This window comes from Cupressus sempervirens, chromosome 7 (assembly GCF_028749045.1).
Source record: "Cupressus sempervirens isolate cs-2001-9-10 chromosome 7, ASM2874904v1, whole genome shotgun sequence".
In the NCBI taxonomy this organism is placed as follows: Eukaryota; Viridiplantae; Streptophyta; class Pinopsida; order Cupressales; family Cupressaceae; genus Cupressus; species Cupressus sempervirens.
The window spans coordinates 477,744,386-477,767,804 of NC_143124.1; the positions used below are offsets into that span (position 1 = coordinate 477,744,386).

Sequence of the window (23,419 nt, forward strand, 5' to 3'; positions counted from 1 at the left end):
TTTAAGAACCAATTCCCATGTCTCATTCTTCACAATCTAAGATAATTCTTCCTACATTGCTTGAATCCAATGATCATCCTTTTATGCCTCATCTACACTCTTAGGTTCAACTTGAGAAATCAAACATAATTTCACATATACTATATTTCTTGTCATCACTCCTTTCTCTTTACTTCCAATGATTTATTCATTAGGATGATTATTCACCAAGTTCTTATTTAGTGTAGGATTTTCTACCTCAACTCTTATTTCTTCTCTCGATTTTGATCTTTGTTCATCTCTATGTTCAACAATTTGAGCATCATTATGAAAATCATTGTTAGTCAAAAAGAGAACTTCAATATTCTCTTAATTAGCCTTCAATAATAGTTACTAAAGTTGTTTCTTCTCATACTTTCTCTTTCTCAACCAATTCAAGATCATTATCTTTATCATCACTATCATTCAAGAATCTTTCCATACTTGTTTTAAATTCTTCATCATTATTAGAAAGTGAATTATTTCTAGTTTTCCTTAGTCTCTTAGGACATTTGGACAAAAATGACCAAATTCTTTACATGTCAATTTTTTTTTTTTTTGTTTAATACCTTCTAGCGCTCTTTTCATAAGCATATCAATCCCTTCTTTGATCTTCTTCTCTTCTTCAGATCTAGATTTGTCTTTACTTGTGCTTCTATTCTTTTGTATGCAAGAAAAAAGATTCTAGATCTGGAAACTCAATCTTTTGTTTTATACATAATTCTAATATCTCACCAAGGAACTCCATCTTCTAAATATCAAAATTAACTTCATCAAACTTCAAAATTTCTTTTCTAAAGTGACCCACCATTGATCTCGCAAAGATGTTAACATTTTTCTTCTAGGACTTGATGCTCTAAAACCAATTTTTAGAAAGAAAAGACCACCAAAATAATTGAGATGGGGGGTGAATCAATTATCCAAGTATTAAAATATTTATCAACCTTATTAATCCTTAAACATGTGAAAAATATAATCAACAACTATAACAAGATACTCATACACAATAACACCATATATTTTAACTAGGGAAACCCTCGATTAGATGGAAAACTCTGGTGGGGATGGTACCCACAAAATGATGGAGTAATATAAAAGTTCCTTGTAAGAGGATGGACTCTGTTAGGAGACAATGAAATAAAATTAGTAGATATCAGTCCCTATTAGGAGACTTTGAATCCCTATTAGGAGATTCCAACCCTATTAGGAGTTGTAGAAGGTAGATAAACCCACTGTCCAAATAGATTCAAGGGAAAGACCACGAAACTCATAGTCCAACTGGTCTCTATCTTATTCCTTGAAGAATAAGAGAAATAAAATAATCTTCAGCTCCTCTATCCTCTTCTCATCTCAATACTAGATCACAAATCTCGCATCCAAATAATCTCTCAGATCACTTACATGCATTTACTAACTTCACATATTACTTCCTCAATTCACACTACATATATCAATCACACATTTCATCACAAGGAAAATAACCTTCCTTTATACCATATCCTCAAAATAATTCCTTCAGTAGGCCTTGAGACTTTTCCAATTAATTATAATAGGACCTCTTTAAGCTAACTAATTATTTTATAATTACACAACACTGTTGGCTCATAGTCTTTACAAATTATCACATGTGTGAACTCTAACCTTGTGTACTTGCTAATGTCATCATTAGATTGTCTTCTGTGACTGTCTAAGTGTATTCATACTGCTTCTATCTCTCTTAGGAGATGTAATCCAAATATTAGAAACTGTTTCTTAGGTACTATGTTTGTATACTGTCCTCTATAAGTCAGTCATATCTTTTACATGTCTTCAACTCTCTTCATGCATAGTTAACCACTTACTAGGAGACAATGTGGGACACACCCTTAATTGTGCTTGACCTTATTATCAATACTATGTTCATACAACCTTGTTCTGTGTCTTGTACTCTGCCAATCTTCATAGAAACAATATTATGTTGACATTAATGACAAACACAGTCGTGAATGCAACATGTCAATCATACTAACAATCTCTCCAAGTGTTCTAGAAATGCTTAGGATACTCCCCCAAAAGTATACCATTGGGATTCATGCTAGCAAGGTATATAGGATAGATGTGTAGAGTGGCTTCTCTTAAGTACCCTAGCTCAATCATTGGTAAATTATAGTATGTTGTACACAGTAGACCAGGACATGGTGTTGGTATGGTCGCAAGGTTCTCCTCTAATCTTAAGGAAATACACATGACTATTGTCAAGAGGATATTCATATATCTAAAAGGAATTGAAGATTTTTGGCTATGGTATAAACAAGATGATGACTTTACTCTTAAAGTTTATACTGATGGAGCCTGGGCTAGTAATGTTGATGATAGAAAAAGAAAAAGTAATAGACCTTTCTTTTTAGGAGAATGGTTGATAACATGATTAAGAAAGAAATAGAGCTACATTTCACAACCTATTTTTGAAGCTGAGTATGTTTATGTTGCAATCAATTGTTCAAATATTACTTGGATTAAGAAACTATTGGAAGGTATACAAGAGGAGATAATCGGCTCTATTACTATTTATTGTAAAAACGCTAGTGCAATAAATATATCATAGAATCTAGTGATGCATGCAAAGATAAAGAATCTATCAATTAAGTATCACTACTTGAGGGATAAAGTACAAGAGAAACAAGTAAGGCTTGAATATGTGAAGTCCAAAGAGCAGATTATAGTCATATTTGCTAAGCCATTGCCTAAGGATGCTTTTGAGTATCTAAGAGGTAAGTTGAGGGTCCTTCCCCTATCCAAATTTCACTAAGTGAATATGCATGTTGCATCAATTTATGGATGAACATAAATATCTTTGTGGAGTTGATGCAAGGGTTTGCTATTTAGGAGTTTCGTAGAGTTGTGAAGATGATTGTAATGAAAATTGATGTAAATCATACATGCAAGGTACAAGGTATAACTACAAGGTTTAATAAGTTTCACATTGGAACTTATAGTTACCTTTGGAATTGTTGGAAAAGGGGGAGAGAATCTATAAGGAGAATATGAATTAAGGAAGAGTATGCCTAAAAGGAGAGAGTAAGGAAAAAGGAAAAGAAAAATAGGGAGAGTGTGGCAGCAGTAGATTATGGAAAATAAGAATGAAGACTAGATTTCTGTCAAAGGGATGAAGATGAAAAGAATCAGAAAAAGAAGTGAATGCTATGCAAAGGGAAGATAAGTCAAAACATACATAGATCATATCATAAGGGGGAGAAATATTGAAGTTTGCCTCTAATGAAGATACAGACCAAGTACACCTAATGGTAACATTTATTCAAGAGAACCAAATTGAAGTCAATAGTTGTATTGTTGTCAATGTATACATTTGATTATTTTATATAATGTTTTGTAATGTAAAATCATATGTTATGTGTTGTCATTAATGCCAAAGGGGAAGATTGTTATCCCTAATTGATAATGCTATGAATGTAGGTAAAAGATTCATATCAAATGTTATGTTGTCATTGATGTCAAGGTTTAGTTGATTAGAAATTATGCTAATTCATTAGAGTGTCATATCATTTGATTAATGAAGAGGATTTGGCTGATGAAGATAATATGAAGAAATTATGTTGATGACAGAGTAATGAGTTTTATGTTGATGACTGATTGATGTATTTCCTGAGTGAAATGTTATGTTCACAAAGTATGAGATGGAAGAACAAGTTAAGGAAAATGGAATCTGAGGCTAACTGATGATAAAAATAAAGAATGTTCAAGGTGTTCAAAGGCTAAAGTCAAAGTTAGTTACAAGATCTATAGCTAGAAAAATAGAATGAAGATTTGATAATGTTGATTTAAACAAGATAAGGATGAGCACAAAGTTCAATAAAATTTGTATTTTGTAAGTGTCAAAATGCAATGAATCTAAGATTTGTAGATGTGGTTAAGTAGCAAAACTTGGAAGAATCTAGAAGCAAAGAGATTACTATTTAAGGAGATGCTTGAGAAATTGTTTGGTTTCTAGTTGAATGTTGAATGGATGTAAATTTTTGAAGGAGAAGAAGAAGCTAAAAGAGACAAGGAGAACCAAGAAGAGCAGAGAGAAGATCAAAGAAGAGTTACATAAAAAGTGAAAGTGAGAAGGTGTGAATTAGTCAGTAAGAGATCGGAAGGAAGAAGACATAGAAGAACAAAGATGTGAACAATAAAAGTAGTGCTAAACCTAACAAATCATTTGAACAATTACTTTCTTACCATTGTTGTAGAAAAATCTCTTAACCAAGTTGACCTAATAAGTCTGTGAAATCCTATATAGTAATATCAATTTGTGGTATTTATAAGTCCTTTAAAATGTGCCACTCTTTTGATAGGATCAAGGGGTGAACAAACTCTAGATGATATTTTGGTGTAAATCCTTTAACAAGGTTGGCTCCTAGTAGAGCACACTTTTGAAGAGTGAAATTTTTGGGTTGTCATTCCTAGGTGATTTTTCCCTTTACATGGTTTCCATGTCAAATCATGGTGAAAAATGTGTGAATTATTTTGTGTTGCAAGTTAATTTTTATGTTATTTACTTATTACCACAACTTGATAAAAGCTAAGTTAATTTATGATACTCGGTAATAACATAAACAATGAGTTTACAGTTTGAAGTAGATTTATTATAAGTGTTAATTGTGAAGTTGAATGAGGTTAGTGAGTAATTAATATTAGATTTTATGAAGTTTGTATTGGTACTAAAGTGTTTGAAGGGATCCTGTAGAATAACTAGACATAACTAATTCCCCCCACCCCCTCACCCCCTTAATTATCTAACACTAGTAACCCTAGCTGAATGTAATTTTGAGTTTTTACCTAAGAAAGTTTTGAATCAAAGAGTACTAGAAGTAACCTTATCTCTCAACATATCTCAAGTGTACTTATACTATCTCTAAACTCTACTCATAATTGTTACAATTATAGGGGTATTACACCCTACACATATTTTGAATTCTTTAGTGCGTAAAGTGAAAGCCTACATCTTATTAAAGTGCTTCCATTTTACCCCTAAAAAAATATTACTAATTAAATTTTACTTAAGTTTACATAGGATAATGCATTTTCATATTAGTTTTCAGTGAGACGATTAGGAGTTTGCATTATATTTTAGCACATAGTTATTGTCTCATAACTCATTGTTTTTGAGCTTCAACTTTGTGTTCTTATAAAATTATCATCTTCTCATTGTTGCACATACTTTGTTACACAATAGAAGATGATCCACCTTTAGTAGACATGTGATTACACCTTTTCTAATTGGTAGGTTGTCACTTGCATCATTCCTAGTTATCGTGCATGGCTATATATAGAGGTGCATCTACTTTGTAAACTAATTAGGCAATAGGCTATTTAGAACTGTACTCTTTTTAATTATTGACTTAATTAATCCATCATCATTTTTCTTTGTTATCTCTTGAGCTTCTAGTTGTTGGAATTGTGTTTCATTCATTTTCTTAGTCAAATTCTTAGATTGTATGAAGCTTGAGGCAGATTCTTGCACAATATTAGAACCAAATGAGTGTTTCTTTACATAACCATTGGAGACCATTTTGCTTCATCGTTTGAAGGGCCATGATTGCATCAAGATGGTTGTTTCCAAAAAATTAACTATAAACTTTCCTATATTGAATAAAAGTAAATTTGAGTAAATTGTTTTTTAGAAATCAAACTTGAAAGAAAAAATTCAGATCCAACTATTTTTCTATCATTATTTTATTATTCTACAATTTGAGGCAAACTAATTTTTTTCCGCCAAATTATCGTCTATGGCTATGTCATCCTCTATAACAAGCTATCATGTACAGACAACAGACCACAAAGATCTAAATACTAACTTCAAACTCATCATCCTTGAAACTGCGACGGAAAACCCACAGTGACTCTTTGTTTATGAGTGGCGGAATTCATTTTATAAAGAGGTTATTTTCAGTGCTATGGAGGATATGAGATTAAAATTCCCACACCCCCACTGCCAACCTGACACTAAGTAAGATCTCCCCTTGGCACCCTCAACGCCATTTTACAACATTCTTTGTCATTAATCACAAGTACAGTGATCGACATTCATTTCCAACTAATTTGAACTAGTTTGGATTGACACACTAATTTGTGGTGACAACATGGGACAACAGTTTGCGGCAATATATTTTCTTGCACGTGGTCATCGATGAAGTCTCCAAGTCATGTCACTGCCGATCTGCCAAGAGAAATAGTGGCACTATCCTAAACATTGAGACATACACATGATATATTTGTAGTGATATTTATATCATATCAAAAAATCTCCCAACATTAGTTGATTTGAGACATTGACTTGGATTAAACGCAAAACCCCATCACCTCCTTTGTAAGCACAATATGCACTATGAAAAGAAAGCCGATCTTCCTGCTCATATCCCATACATCAATCTACATTCCAAGATGTCACGTCTCATTTTTCAACCTTCTTAGACTTCTTTCTTATGTGGCAATCAGGTCGACTTTGAATTAGTCAACCTTTGTTTTGAACGTGGATTATAGAAAAGATTAAGTTTATTAATCTAATTTGTGTTATGATATGTAAATTAGTGTGAATTAAATGGTTACTAATATATTGATATGTCATGGGAATGTTGTAGATAAATGCTAATGTGATTATGTTAATAAATTATTTCATGATGATGATGTAGTTATGGATACTATCATACTTGTTATTTACACTGATGTTGTGTTATTTATGATATGATATTTATGTATACATGTTGGACTATGATGGATACTGACTCATTTTTTGTCAGTGTCTAAGTGGATGTAGGTTCAACGAAGATGGGGGTGTGGTTGAGGCAGAGAGGGTTAGCCTCTCAAAAGGGGATGGTTGGATAGCCTTTTGTAGCCCACACACCACTTAGGAACTTATATATTGATTTAATGTTATTTCTATTTTATTCCTCCTTAATCTTATTAATAATAAATTAATTATGGATTTAAATTTAAAGTTGGAGAATAAAATTGAAAGGTATTCAAAACTCTTGATATTAGAATTCAATTTATTACTTTGGTAACAAGATTTATATAAATATATCCAAATAAACAATAGTTATGACTTGTACATGTAAGAAGATTATAAAATTGTTATAATTTTTTATCCAAAAAGAAATAGGGAATATGGCACTAAAAACAAGGAGGAAGTTGAGTGGATGGGGATTGGGGTTCATTTTAGTTTTGGTTTTCTTTAAAAAACTATCTTGACTAGGGAAAGAGAAGCATTGAAGGAGGATGAAGGTTGGAGGAAGGCAAGTGTGCATTTAACAGAGAATATTTTTGTTATGACAATATAGAGGTTCCTCTTTATATGTATTTCCAAATCCATTACAAAATAGAAGTTGTGATAAAGATGTATCGTGTGAATTTCTTTTTTTTTTCCAAGATTTTTCCATACAACTTATAGGATTGTGATTACATTAGCTTTCTTTCAAATTAATAGTTGGTAGATAATCCAAACCTCTATAGAATCAATATGCAAAGAACTTAGTTGGCCCTACAAAGTTTAATTGTGGCAATATTTATGTTTTGAGAAGTGTATATTTTAAATGGAATAGTTAGGACCTTTTGGATGTCCTCCTATTGAATCATTTTTACCATTTCAAAATGTAGATATGTTCTTTTTATTGTTTTCATGAAATTTCTGGCGATTTCATTCACATTTAATCATTTCTTCATATACAAGTTGAGCATTTGTAATGGTTGATCTGTAGAATCTAAAGAACATGTATTTTCACCCAAAACTGGTCAAATTTTGATAAACCTCAAATTGGTAAATCTTCAATAGGCAGTGTACTTAGGAGTAGTGATAGGTTGTGATATTATCGTTGAAGAGTAAGGAGTTTCAGCTCAGCTGCTTCCTCTTTCTATACAAACACATCTTGGAATCTACCCAAATAGAGGTCATATAACTGTAGTGAGAAAATGGGGATGGCCACTTCTTGTTATCATGCCTTCAAGGTATTAATTTGCATCTCTTCTTAGAATGTGCCTTAGATGAATTTCCTTAATAGTAGATAGAACCCCTTTAGATATGAATGGCAAGTGTGTCACCTTTTACCACCAAAGTAAAAGAAACTATATGATTACAATGATGAATGATTCCATAATACAACCATAAGTTATTCTCATCCTTGAAATGTTGAGTAATGTTCTTAGAATACCTAAACCCACATGATTTGATATGCTAGACCAATGTTGTCAAACATTCAAGAAAAATTGTTTTGCATGAAGTTTTTAGAGGTTGATATCTTTAACTTCATCATTTTGTTGTATTTACAATTATATTTTTGAGCTAAATTAAAGTTACTACTTGCAGCATGAGTGTTGATCAGGGGTAGTGACAACATTATTAACCAAAACATGAATCTTCAAAGGTGATGCATGTTGACTTGTGTTAGGAAGACTTAGTTCCCTTTTTCAGTTTAAGCATTAACACTGCATTGAATGTCTTGTTAGAGATCCACAATATCTTGTGTCAAATTCTAGATGTTTAAATGTTTGACAATATACACAGCTTAAATTTGATGAAATGATTGATTTAACTTCAATATTGCTTGAAAAAACTTCTAATGTTTTGGAATAAATTTGTTCTTTTAACAACCAATTCCATACACTTACCAAAAATGATGACCTTAGTACTAGGATATATGGAAGAATGGTTAGTTAAAATGCAAGGATGAATGGAATTCCTAGTTCTAGAAGAATGTTCCCATGAAGTATAATGCTATGCTAAAAATAGATGAGTATATTTGTTTTTCTTTGAGACAATAATACCATATACCTATGTTATTCTTTTTTGGATCCTACTTCATTGTGAATGTGTGAGTTTTATCTTCCTTATGGTTGGGTGCAATGTGGCAATATATGGGAGGGTTAGAGATGGATTCAAGAATTTTTATTTCTCTCTACCCTTAAGTGTTGACATATGGATACTTTGCATTTAGTTTCTCCTTTTCAATTCAATCTAGCAACCAAGTTCTTGGCCAAGCCATTTATTTTACTATATTTTATTATGTTGTTTATATTTTTAAAGCATATGTGTTGGTATGCTTACTTTCTTTTCACATATGAATAGAAATGCTTAGATGTTACATATGAGTAGATATGCTTTAGTTATTGTTTTCACTACATTTGAGTAGATGTGTATTACTGTTTTCTTTTCCTTGCCACATTCTATGATTAGACTACTAGGCTTATGTGTGGATGTAGTATGTTTCATGACTGCATTGGATCCATTTGATCCATCTTGTTCCAAGAAGCTAGGATTCTCATGCCAGGGTCTAGGCATTCTTCATGTCAGGAAGAACCCTAGGGGAGTAAACACTCAGTAGTTGGTCTAGTAAAAGTACCTGGGCTACACTACCATCTTAGATAGTAGATGGATGACATCTAATGGCTTTGGAGACCAGGTCACATAAAAGGACACATGACGAGGTTTTTTCTTATGAAATCTATTTTGATGGATTGTATAATCATCTTTAGATGATCGTTATGATGTAATTATATGAATGAATAATATATCTAAATGGTCTCATTGAAATTGTTTAATTTACATTTTGATGGATGTATGATGTGTAGATCAACATTTGAGATAATGTAATTATGTACTTGTTTGATTAATGAATTGTTAATCCTGATCATGGTTAATGCCTAATGAATATTAAATTTTTAACTAGGGTTTTATTTTATCTTTTCACACTTCAAATGAAGGGTGCTCCCCTTAATACCATAAACACATAATAGAAACAAAGAAAAAACAACAAATGCGAGAACAAAATATGGACTTCTTATTTGCATCGCAAATGTAGAATTATAGAATTCATAAGTACAATATGCTAACCCACATGGGTGCCTTCATTACAATAATATGCTAGACTAAGATGTGAACTACCACCTAGAGTTGTCTAAGGTAATGTTTGAATCTTTCTTAAATAGAAAATTTCATGCTGCTCGAGAAGGTTCTAGACATTGAAACTTAATGCCTAGGGCCAACAAACCCTAACAATACATATAGAGTCCGCCAAATACATCTTTGACAATTATTTTAGATATTTTTGGTAGCCCAAATTTGAAAGGTCATAACTCACAAACCATTGCTCTAATTGGCTATTATAACCACTTTTCAAAAATGGCAGCTGGTGATCTACAAGCTCAAAATCATGAAAGTGCTCTTCCATCGAGTTTTTGGACCTCATCTGGGCACTCTAAGGCCTCCAATGGTGAGCATGAATATTTTTCTACCAAAAATCTGTAATAAATTCTCTAATAATTAAGTTGGAGCAATGAGATTTTTATGCTAGGCTTACAACTCTAAAATGAACCTTCATGTAGAAAATGAGAATATTCTGAGCTCGTATGAAAAACTTACTAAAAATAGCAAAGTTCCCATAAATAGTAAAAACCCTGTCTACTAGTCCTTATTAAAATAGAAAAGACTAAAATGAAGAAATATTTTTTATTGATGCAAGATTGCTCTTACATCAAGGATGCTCCTACATCAGACACCTAGGGTAATTTGAGAAGTGACCTCATCATGTCTCATTTGTTCAGAGGAAAACCAAGATGGTTAACGTCCTCCTTTGCTAGCCATGATGAATCTTCAACTGGCCTCCTTTTCCATTTGACCAGATATTCCTCATATGATCTTTTCTTAGTACTTTTGCCAACATGATTGTCTAGTATCTCCTCAATCTCCTTTGTAGCCAAACTAGCTACTGGAATACTCCACTACACTTCTGTAACTTCATCTCCATCACCTCCTTCATAATAATCTATCAAATCTAAAATGTTAAATAATGGGGAAATATTCAATTCAATAGACAACTCCACTTCATACACATTTCTAGAATCATGTCTTTTCACTATCTTGCATGGTCCAAACTTCTTCATCTTCATATTATTATATGTACCCACTAGAAAATGCTCCTTTCTCAAATGAATCGTGACTTCATCTCCAATTTGAAATTCCTTATACCTCATTTTCACATCTGCCTTAGCCTTATATTGTGTATTCATCTTTATGATGTGCTTATTCACCTCCTCATGGATGTTCTTTAAATGTTCACCAAATTCTTCTGCTTCAGCACTACTTATCTCTCCTTTATCCAACTGCCTCAATTCAGAAGCATTTCTAGGACTACTCCCATATATAATATGGAATGGTGATTTACTAGTACTCCTATTCATAGAATTATTATATGCAAATTCTACCTATGGTAAAATCATATCCCATCCTTTTGGTTTGTCTCCAACCAAACATCTCAGTAAATTTCCCAAACTGCGATCACAACTTCTGTCTATCCATCACTCTATGGACGATGTGATGAATTGAACTTTAAATCTATCTTCAACTTCTTCCATAATATACACCAAAAATACCCATCAAATTTAGTATCTCGATCTGCAACTATACTCTTTGGCAGACCATGTAGTCTCACCACTTCTCTAAAAAACAACTCTACCACATGAACAACATCACTAGTCTTCTTGCAAGGAATAAAATGTGCCATCTTTGAAAACCTGTCAACCACCACAAAAATAAAATCATGTCTACACTGTGTCCTTGCTAATCCAAGAACAAAATCCATGCTGACATCCTCCCATGGCTTCTCTGGTACAGGTAATGGCTGATACAACACTATATTCTGCTTTATTCCTTTTGCCATCTGACATGCTCTGCAACTCTATACAAACTTCTTCAGATCTTGCTACAACTGTGGCTAGTATTAATTCTTAGCAACCAAAGCTATGGTTTTATCTCTACCAAAATGTCCAGCCAATCCTCCACTATGCTTCTCCTTGACGAGATTCTCTCTCACTGAACTTCTAGGAATGCACAACTAGCTTCCTTTAAACAACATACTATCCTAAATCATGAAATCCAACCACTTTGTCTTGTCAAGTGTAACAGTTTATGTACAAGCCTTCTACGCTTCACCAAAATTAGGATCATCTGGCTAGAAAGTACTGAGTTCCTTGAACCCAACCATCCCTATCTACATTTCTGTCAACAAAAGTTGTCTTCTACTAAGAACATCTGCAACTCTGTTAGACTTTTCACTCTTGTGTTTCAAAAAAAAGGTATAACTCTACAAAAATTCAACCCACTTGAAATGCCTTTGGTTCAATTTTCCTTGACTATTCAAATATTGCAAAGCTTGATGATTAGTATACAAAACAAACTCCTTAGGAAGAAGATAGTGTCTCCACTTCTTCAATGCTTGAACTATAGCATAAAATTCTGGATCATAAATAGAATATTTTCTTTTTGCATCATTCAACTTCTCACTAAAATATGCCACAGGTCTACCTTCTTGGCTCATAACAACTCCTATTGTAGTACCACTAGCATCATAGTCTACTTGAAACACCTTGTTAAAATCAGTAAGTGCTAAAATAGGTTGCTCAATAACCTTCTATTTCAACAAACTAAAACTCTTATCTACTCCTACAATCCACTTAATTCTTTCCCATTCCCTCTTATTGTTTTAGTCAAGGGTCAACAAATATTGCTAAAATCTCTTATGAACTTTCTATAAAAACTAGCCAGTCCATAAAAAGATCTTACCTCTGTTGCACTCCTTGGAGTAGGCCATTCAAGGATAGCCTTCACTTTCTCTGGGTCCATTTTTAGACCTTCTACTGAGACACCAACTCCCAAGTACCCCAACTCCTTCTTTACAAAACTACATTTCTTTAGGTTTATCAACAACTTTTCTTCTCTCAACTTATCAAACACCTTGTGAATATGAATCAAATGCTCCTCCAATGTCTTAGTAAAGATCAATATATCATCTAGGTAAATAATGACAAATTTATCCAAAAAATCTTTTAGTACCTCATTCATGAGCCACATGAAAGTGCTTGGTGCATTGGTTAGCCCAAAAGGCATGACTAACCACGCATACAATCCTTCTTTTGTCTTGAAAGTAGACTTCCACTCATCACCTTCTCTGATACTAATCTGATGGTACCCACTCTTCAGATCTATCTTTGTGAAATACTCAGCTCCACTCAAATAGTCCATAATATCATCCATCCTTGGCAATTGAAATTTGTACTTGATTGTGATATTGTTGATAGCTCTAGAATCTATGCACATCCTCCATTCTCCATTCTTCTTTGGTGCTAATACTACTGGTATAGCACATGGACTCAGACTCTCTTGAATCAACCCCTTCTGCAACAACTCATGAACTTGCCTATTCAACTCTTCACTTTTTACTGGTGTCATTCTATGCATTGCCTTGTTTGGAAAAGTGGCTCCTAGAACCAAATCCATCTGGTAACTGATCTTCCTCATTAGGGGCAATCCATCAGGTACATTATCTTATATAATGTTAGAAAAGTCTCCCAACATATCTACAACTTCTGCAAGTAACTCCTCTACTTCTTCTTTACTATCTTTTGGAAGTATAGAAAAACACATATGCTCATGCTTCATATCTTTGAGAAACTCTTTTCCATCAAGAAAACATATCTAGTAGCACTATATACCTTTTCTTCTTTATCCTTCAATGGCGTCAACTTACATTTCACTCCATCCTTGGTCAGAGTGTAGGTATTTGCTCGCCCGTCATGTACAACATGCCTATCAAACTATCATGACCTACCAAACAATATATGGCATATGTCCATAGGTATAATATTACATAGTACCTCATATTGGTAGCTTCCAATCTTGAACTTCACTGAGAACTGCTCATTGATCATGACCTTGTGGTCATCTTGCACCTAAGCAATATGATATGGATGTGGGTGTTTCTATCTCTTTAGCTTCAACTTGGTGACCATTGTTTCTGACACTAAATTGTTAGTACTCCCACCATCAATGATCACATCACAACACTTATCTTCACATTTACACCTTGTGCGAAACAAGCTCGTTTGATTAGGTTCATTCTCACCACTTAGTAGGACTCTTCTGTTAACTAGGACTTCTCTTTCAACATCTTCAGAATGTGAGGATCTGGCATCTTTATCAACATGTACAACTCTAGCCTGGCCTTCTGTTGTTCAATCTATCCTTCCTTAGCGTTGGGTACATTCAAATTCTCTATGCCCTTCTTCTCTATAGTGAAAACATTTCTCACAAAAGCCTCATATTCCAGATCCTTGTCTGTTGCCTCTTCCTCTCTGATCTCTATTGTTCTAATCATGGAAGTGGTTGGAATTTTTTCCCCTCTAGTTTTGATTGTTACTTCTAGCCTTATCCTTGTTCTTTTGATCATCATTACGACCTCCATAAGATCATCCGCCAAATCTTCCACCCTGACATCTTCCACTATTCTTGTTGTCAAATTTCTTGCTTAGTTTCTCCTCAACTTTTAGGGAAAATTGGTAGGCCTCCTCAATATTGTTCATTTAAACTAGACTCTACTTGGTCTTATCCCATAAAGATAATGAGCCACTTTCTCCTTATCAGCTTCTACATGGCTAGTTCTAATGAGAACTCGATAGAACTCTTTGGTATACTCTTGAACATATTTTCTCGCTTGCTTCAACCCTTGCATTTTCTTCAATAGATCAAGCTCATAATCAATGGGAATGAATTGTCACTTCAATTTAGCTACCATTCATTCCCATCTAGTGATTTTGTCCTTTCCCTTTCTATTTTGCTCCAACTAAACCTCCTACCACCAGATATTTGCATGTCCCTTTAGTTTTTCCCTTGCAAACTTGACTCTATCAGGATCTTCAATACCTTCATACTCAAAGTACTCCTCTAGCTCATTGATCCAATAAATCAACTTCTTTGGATTAAGATTTCCTAAAAATGTGGGAACTTCAAACTTAGGTCTTTTTCCAATCTTGGAGATGTCCCTAAAAAGCCTCTCTTCCTCTAGATTTAGAATGGCCTCTGCTCCAACATTTTCTTCTACTTCGTCCTCATCCTCACTTTCGTCTCTTACAAGAAGATTTATTCATCTATGCATTTGTTCTTCTAATGCTTGCATCTTTCTTTGGAGGGCTAGGAAACCCTTAGGTGTAACACCTACAACTTTTCCACTATACTCTCTTCGTGGAGGCATTTTTGTGCTTCTATTGAAACCCTATTGAAAACTGCCTCACAATTGATGATCTATCTACATGCTTAGCCCAAACCATGGTCTTGGTGTGAACTGCCTCACAATCAACAATCTATCCACACACTCAAAAACTCTAGCTCTAACAACACTTGATGAAGGGTGCTCCCCTTAATACCATAAACACATAATAGAAACAAAGAAACAATAGCAACTGCAAGAACAAAATATGGACTTCTTATTTGCACCGCAAATGCAGAATTATAGAATTCACAAGTACAATATGCTAACCCACATGGGTACCTTCATTATAGTAATCTGCTAGACTAAGCTGCTAACTACTTCCTAGAGTTGTCCTAGACAATGTTTGGGTCTTTCTTAAATAGTCAATTTCATGCCACCTAGGAAAGTTCTAGACATTGAAACTTAATACCTAGGGCCGACAAACCCTAATAATACATATAGAGTCAACCAAATACATCTTTGACAATTATTTTATATATTTTGAGTAGCCCAACTTTGAAAGGCCATAACTCATGATTTGTTGCTTCGATTGGCTATTATAACCACTTTTTGAAAATGCCAGCTCATGATCTACAGGCTCGTAATTACTCAAGTGTCCTTCTATTGAGTTTTCAGATCTCATTCGGGCACTCTAAGGCCTCCAACAGTGAGTATGAAGATTTTTTTGCAAATATTTCTACCAAAAATCTGCAATAACTTCTTTGATACTTAAGCTAAAGCAATGAGATTTTTATGGTAGGCTTACAACTCTAAATTAAACTTTCATGTAGAAAATGAGAACATTCCAAGCTCATATGATAAACTTACTAAAAATAGAAAGTTTCCATAAATAGTAACCACCCTATCTACTAGTCCTTATTAAAATAGAAAAGACTAAAATGAAAAATAGCTTTGGGTGATGCAAGATTGCTCTTACACCCAGGATGCTCCTTCATCAACTTCACACATTTGTATCATGTGTCATATTTTGATTAGGACAATACTTACATATGGTATCAGAGAAATGTTTAAACCCCAAGCCTTGGGCTACTGTGCTAACATGCACCAATGTGTGTAGGTGTTTGAATTATCAACATGGCCACAAGAGCTAACCATAGGTGTGGATCTAGTAGTGGTGCATGAGCTAATGAACCTAATGAGATGTTGGATTAGATATTGGCATAGTTGACTTAGGAGGGGAATTTTTTATAGTGACAAGGCCAAAGAATGGATACCTTAGAGCATGAGGCTTGAGATAGACACACTAAACAAGAGGCACAAAAGCATGATGAAGATCAATGCTTAGAAGCCTTGCACAAGCAGCAGGAGAACCAAAGGAAGAAGTATGAGGATGATTGGTTGGTTGAGGCACTTAGGAGGTTAGAGGAAGAACAAAAGGTGGAAGTGTAAGACCCCTCATCATTTTTGGATACAATTGATTAATTTTGTATTGTCCTTGATGTTAAAAAAATGTCATATATGTTTCAATTAGTGTATGTCGAGCTCACTCGGGTAGTGGAGATAGTTTTCTATGTCTACCGAGTGTTCCTAAGTTTGCCAAGTTTAGAAGTCAATATCTATCGAGTTCACTCGGGCGTCAAAGGTGAGTCTGTAAAAGATGAGTGTTAACTAAGATCACTTAGTTATTGAAGAAAATTTGGATGGAACCAATGTTAACTGAGCTCACTAGGTTACCAAAGGATCTCTAATGTTAACCGAGCTCATAGTGATAGTGTTGACCAAGCTATGTAGTGAGAATCGAGTTTCATAGTATTCGTCAAGTCACCAGTGCAAACCAAGTTCAAGACTACTTGAAAGTGATTAGTATGGACCGTGCTTCTATGTCTACCAAGTGCATGATGATGTTGAGCATTGACATTGGATGTCAAGTATAAGAACCTCACCAAGCCAATCTTCACAACCCAAGTTTCTACACTTTGGCTCATATACAACTTATAAGGTCAAGTTGTGGATTCAAAGTGTGCAAGTGTGAAGTTGTGAGCATATTGAAGATTTAATAATGAAGAGAGGAAGTGAAATTAAAGGATAAACATGATATCTTTGTGGAGCTGAAAGGATATATTCAATTAGGAAGGATCAAGTATACAATCCAGAATTAAGATTTGTAATCAGAAATTTAGTTGCATTCAAATCAGGTCATCTCATTGTTACTCTATAACCATTGTAGTAGCAATCTAAATCTCTTAACAGAGTTGGCTTAACAACTATTTGTAAATCCTCTAACAAGGTAGCAGTTCTGTTGAATTGTCTTAAGACCTCTAACAAGGCCACTCCTAATGGGGTGATTAAATCCTCTAACAGAGTCACACCTAACAGTGTGTTTTGTAACCTTTAATAGGGTTGGCTCCTAATAGAGCTCACTTCAAAAGAGTAAAAAACAATAACTACTTTCAATTGGTGGTTTTCCCAAATTGGGTTTCCATGTTAAATCCTGGTGTCAATTATGTTCATGCTATTTTATTTTATGTGTTTTCAACTAAGTTTAGTAATGGTAATCATAGATAACATTTACAGATTTGCATGTTAAGTTTACCAAGCTTATTCAGTATTTACCGAGTTACAACATTTTATGTGTGTTTACCAAGCTTCAACAGTATATAGTTTTCAGAGTTTTTTTTTTGTACTAACATCTAAGCAATTTGGGATTTATTTTAGTGGTAATTGATTCACCCCTCCCCTCTTAGTTACTCCTCTTATATTTCCAACACATCATATGTACTTATTTAAATGTGAAATTCTTTGTTTAATCCTTCATAGGAGATTTGAATGGATATATGAGCACAACAAGGCAATGGTATGGGGAAATGTTGTTGCTCTTGATATAAATCATGTAGAAGACATCACAATAAATATTTAATGTTTTAATTAGTTTTAGATAGGTTATGATTATAATCAAGATCAATTATTCAGGAAAATGGGGAACTTCCTAAAGATGCAGAACTAGTTCCCTGAGGGTTTTGAACTAGTATAATGAAATGAATTTAAGGTATTGTATCAACCTAAGGAAACTTATGCTATGGATCAAATAATATTGTGAAATTAAATATAAATTACCTCTCGAGCATGATGTCATACTTTAACTATGGTTTAATCAACCAATTTACTCAACCTATCCTAGGTGTTCCTGTAGCATTAGAACCTAGGGTTTCAAACCCATGCAGAGTGTTAGAATAATGACCCTATATCCATGTGAAATGTAATAAAACTTCAAATGGTTTTCTAACTCTTGAAACAAATTTTGAAATCCTCTATGAGTACCACAACTTACCTTTATCCTAATCGAAATTATAATCAAAGATCAAAACTGTTGAGCTCTTTAAACTAATTGTGAAACCTTATAACTTAAACTAATCTTGTCATCATCTTTTCACAACACATTCGATGTTAGTATGTATTAAATATAGTCTATTACTTTTATAAAAAATTGTTGGTGTATTTTTTCCCCAATTTTTGGGCATGACATTTTGGTATCAGATCCCAATTTCATAACACTTGGGCAAAAATGGGTCTATGATTAAGCGTGGACATTTAAATGTTACTATATGAAGTAGGGATTTCTCCTTGCATAATTTTAAGAAGCTAATGTATTATTTGTAAACAATGATATTGATGAGTAAACCTAATCAAAACTTTGAATTACTATTAACGATTGTATATGGTCAACCATGAACATATAATCCAATCTTAAATGACTTAAAACAATTGATTAGATGCAAGAATGTTATATTTGTATTAAGGTAGATTATGATCTCATAAAGAATTCAAAATTATATTGAACACAATCAGCTTGGAGGGAAAACTAAGTTAAGGACCCTAAAACATCTTCCAATCATGTGAGTGGAAATGAGTAAATAACCTAGTATTCAAAGGAAAAGTGTTTACATCATCTTTAGTAGAAATTAGATTATGCCTGACCTGATCACTCATGGAGAATTGTAGTTCATATTGAGTATGGAGTTGATCAAGTAGACTAGTATTGATTTAGACATTACAACATAAGTAAAGGAAACCTACGATCTTCATAATTTAATTTTGTACCTTCTGATTAAAATAGTGAATAAGTTAAAAATAAATTGTGAGTGAATAGGAAGGTAACACTTGACAAGTATACCATGTTATCAAGCAATTGAGATACCTCTAACCTATTATGGATTGAAATGTATTGTTCCATTGATCCTCAGAAAGAAAATAAGAGTGCAATTGAAATATGCAATTAACCTTTGGAAATCTCGAATGATAGGATTACTAACATGAGAAGCTATTAAAAAAGCTAGTTAGCTAGGAACACACAAAGAATAGGAATATATCAGTCTACTATGAGGAATAGAACTCTAATCAAGTAATGAATTTATCCAAATATGATGGTAAGAGAATAATTAAATGGTGAGAAGTATGTAACATATAGTGTTAAACTGGTAAGATAGAACACATAAATGTGAGACCTCACCCAATCCGCCCTAGTATAGGTGACATAATTGCATTGTGGTACTTTTAGTTTGGTATTTTAATATCTACATTTTGATGATCCACATTTATGTTTGCACATTAAGGCCTAAATTATATAATTAATGATTCTGTTCATGAACTAGACCTTTTCTATTACTTTGATAGAGGCTAAATTGTAGAAATGCTTGTAATTCATTATTTATATTTGGTATTTGGATATTTGACATTATTCAAGATCTAGTAGGACAATGGCTTACTTTATCACTTGATTTTGACACTTACAGTAGTGTTCTGCTTCTATGATATGCACAACAAAACTTATATTGTGAATGGAATGATCGAACGCATATGGATGCAACTTAATGACATGATAAAATTAGATTATAATATGATGACCTATGATACGTAGATAAATGATAATTTGACTACAATGGCTTATGATGTAAGTGCGGATAAATGTTAATTTGATAATGATGATTTAAGATTTAATGTGGTATGCAGATAAATGTTAATTCGATTATGATGAGTTATGATACATAGACATATGTTGACTTGATTTTGATATGTAGATCCTGATATTTTAACATTTTGAATGATTTACTTGAAATGATTGGGAAAGGAAATTTATTTGAATTATGTTAATAAGATTATGTAACGACTGAAATTATAGGCATTTATGATATTTATTCATATAACCTCCTTGGACTACTGATGCTCGAGTTGAATGTGCAGGAAGTGGAACCATGGATACTTTGGGGGGGAAACAAGTTCCAAACCTATGTGAACACAGTTTAACCAAGGCGAATCTTTGGAAGATTCAAAAAAAGCCTCATTGTGAAAATGTGTTTTTTGTAATGTAACTTTGTTTGCATGAGGAAATGTTTAATCATAAGTTAGGTGCATTAGGAGTGTGTCATGGTAAGTTGAATGTGCTTTATGTGTCACTTGACACTTGTGAATTTTATATGTGATTGATGTGTCATTTTGGGTTGGACCATGGTGGCAATTTACCCTAAAACTAATTACCCTATTAATAAGTAATTTAAACCCACTTGACAAGGGAAGGATGGGTCTCAATCATAATAAATTCGAATTTGGACTTGACTAGGGTTTTGAGGGGTCATTAGGTGATCCCAAAGTGTCTTTTAGGTGAAAATAAGTTACCCATATGATAGTACATCATGTTAGGGACCTAAGTTTGATCATGTGAGTACCTAGATAGCCTAGGGAGCCCCTTTACCCATGCATTCTTCCATCAATTCGAATTTGGAGTTGTCATATGTGTTTTCCCCATGTTCCCACTTAGTCAAAAATAGAAAAGTTAGAGGAGACAAGTTTGTAAGAAGTAGTGGCTTAGTGTTTTTGCTAAAATAAGTTAGTCAAAAGGATTTATTAGAGGGTCTTGGCCAAACTAGTGGGGTGTCTACCCACTCTCTAATTTTAGAGATTGTTAGGTTTTGGAGGGAGATTAAGGGAGCTCTACTACAACTATCCTTACCATAGCTTGGACCAAGGTTGGTGTCTCAAAACTTGTTTCTTTCTCATTTCTTGCTTTTAGCATGGTTAAACAAATCTGCAAGTGTGAGAGTTCATTAATAGAGTATGCATTTGCATTGTAAATCTTGTGATATGGATTTTTGGGTATTGTGTGAAAGTGTGGTGTTCTTGTTGCATTATGAGCATTGATTATGTATTGTGACAATGTGAAAATGTGTGATGTTCTTGTAAATTTCTTGGTTCACCTTCTTGGTTTTGTTTTTGTTGGAATGGAAAGTGAATGTGTTTTGTGCTTTTGGAGATCCTTTCTTGGTTTTTTTTTTGTTTTTCTTCATTTGTTTTGCTGTTGTTCTTGTTTGAATGTGGGTGTTGATTGTGATTATGGGTGTGAAGGCTTCACTCACCCTTGGGAGGGCAGAGAAGCCTTGGGTGAAGGGCACAAGTTGGGCTTGACATTGTAGGTGAGAAAAGAAATCTTTTTCTTTTACCTCATGATGAGGTTTGCTATTATCATGGAACATGGGCTCCATCATGGCCATGAATCTTGTTGTTTGGGAGGTATAAGGAGGTTTGGTGGATGAGGAGAAGATGGTTGTTTGAAGGCCTTGAGAGGCAATGTAGTGGCAATATGTTGTTTATGTTGTGGTGGCCTTGAGAGGCAAAATGCATTGGCAATATGATATATATGTTGTTATAAATTCCTCCTCCTTGAAGAGCCCACCTTCACACAACGTTTTATGATTCCAATGGTGAATAATTGTGCAAGCTATGGGAGGGTTTTGATTGTGTTTGTGATGTGTTTTTATGTAGAGGTTGGTGAAGTATGTGTGTAACCTGTTTGGTTCTTGTTTCCCCTGCTCAATGGGTGGCTTCATAGAAGCCTAGGTTGGGAGGTGAGCCTCCATGGTTCCTATTTTGTGTTTGTGTGCAGGTTTTGTGAAGATACATGCCATGAGGTAATAAGGTTTTCCCCCTTGTCCAAGCGGAGAAAATCCAAGTGTGCAAAGGAAGTTCAATGTTCATATTTTCTCAAGTGGAAGTGGTTCTCTTTGTGGAAGTCTTTTTGTTGACTCAATGTGATGTAATGAGATTGTGTCATTGTTACCATTGAATATGTAGAGGGAAGGGTTTTAAGAAGTTTTGCATATATATTACTTGCAAAGAAATGATCATCTGAAGTTTTGTGAGTTATGAAAGATTAGTATGAGCTGTAAAATATATTGATACCATTGTTACCATTTGAAATTGTGATAGGAAGGCTTGAAAGATTGTATGTATATATTTTTACTTGCAATAAAATCTTCCATGTTAAATTTCATGCATTATGAATAAGGTTATATGTGGTTCTTCCCCCTTGATGTAATTGTAGATATGTAATGTATAAATGTCATGTAGAAGAATGCTAAGAATAGAGTTGATAAGATTCAAAACATATTAGTAGCAATGATGAGATATATGTTGAGCATTTCATAATTAGGAATAAAATCTCCATGTGTGATAGTTTCATTTTATATGTCTCATCATTTATTCATTGGGGTTTAAATTTAATAATTTTAGTTTAGAAGGCAATACCACACTATCCACATACATATTTACTTACAATTCCATAAATGGGCTGAACAAACACAAAAGAATTAGTTCAAGAAGAGAAAACACTTAGAATAAACCTTCATGGGCATGTTGTAGGTGAGCATTTCACCTCTCTAGAAAATGTATGGAAAGGAAATAATTCCTTTTCCCCACAATACAGTGTAATAAAATAATAACCAGAATATACTCTGGAATCTAGCACTCTAAATAAGAATAAAGTAATCTTTATATCCTAGGGTAAATACTTAAACCTAATAAACACCTAGCCTAAAGTTGCAAAATGAGTCTCATAAGAACCATGTGACTTATCAAGTCACCATCATGCTTAGTTCAAATAAAAACTATATATATATATATATATATATAACCATGACCTTGATGGGATCACAGGAGGAAGGAAATTTATATAAAATAATAGAATAAAAATTTGAACAATAAGACCAATGTGCTAGTTGGGGGCCACATTAACTATTAACTTCTATTCATTACAAACCGCGACATGGGCTTTATAGTTAAGTCACATCAAACAAAGAAAAATATGTAAAATAAAAAAAGGGGAAACAACAAACATAAATTAAAATAAAACTAGAATTGACTCGTGACACAAAACATATTGCACAGCATGTGCAACCACTCCCCCATAACGCCTTTGTACCTAGCACTCAGCCCAAGGCGTGCAGAGATCTGTCGTGCCCCTACACCCCGTATGCCTCCTCATTATTTTTGCCGCCCAAGACTCCTGCTGCCCACTCCTTTCACATGAGCGCTAAAGCTGAAGGGAGGGCGTGGAAAGC

At 33.8% G+C, this 23,419-nt stretch overlaps 1 long non-coding RNA gene across 1 annotated transcript in view; it reads left to right on the forward strand.

The window, feature by feature from the left end:
• The window catches only part of LOC149547619 (uncharacterized), a 39,756-nt gene extending 32,665 nt beyond the window's left edge, over positions 1–7,091 (forward strand). The window contains exon 3 of the long non-coding RNA XR_016354413.1: positions 6,798–7,091. This is a non-coding gene — a long non-coding RNA (uncharacterized LOC149547619). The remainder of the gene's footprint in view (positions 1–6,797) is intronic.
• Positions 7,092–23,419: the final 16,328 nt, after the last annotated feature.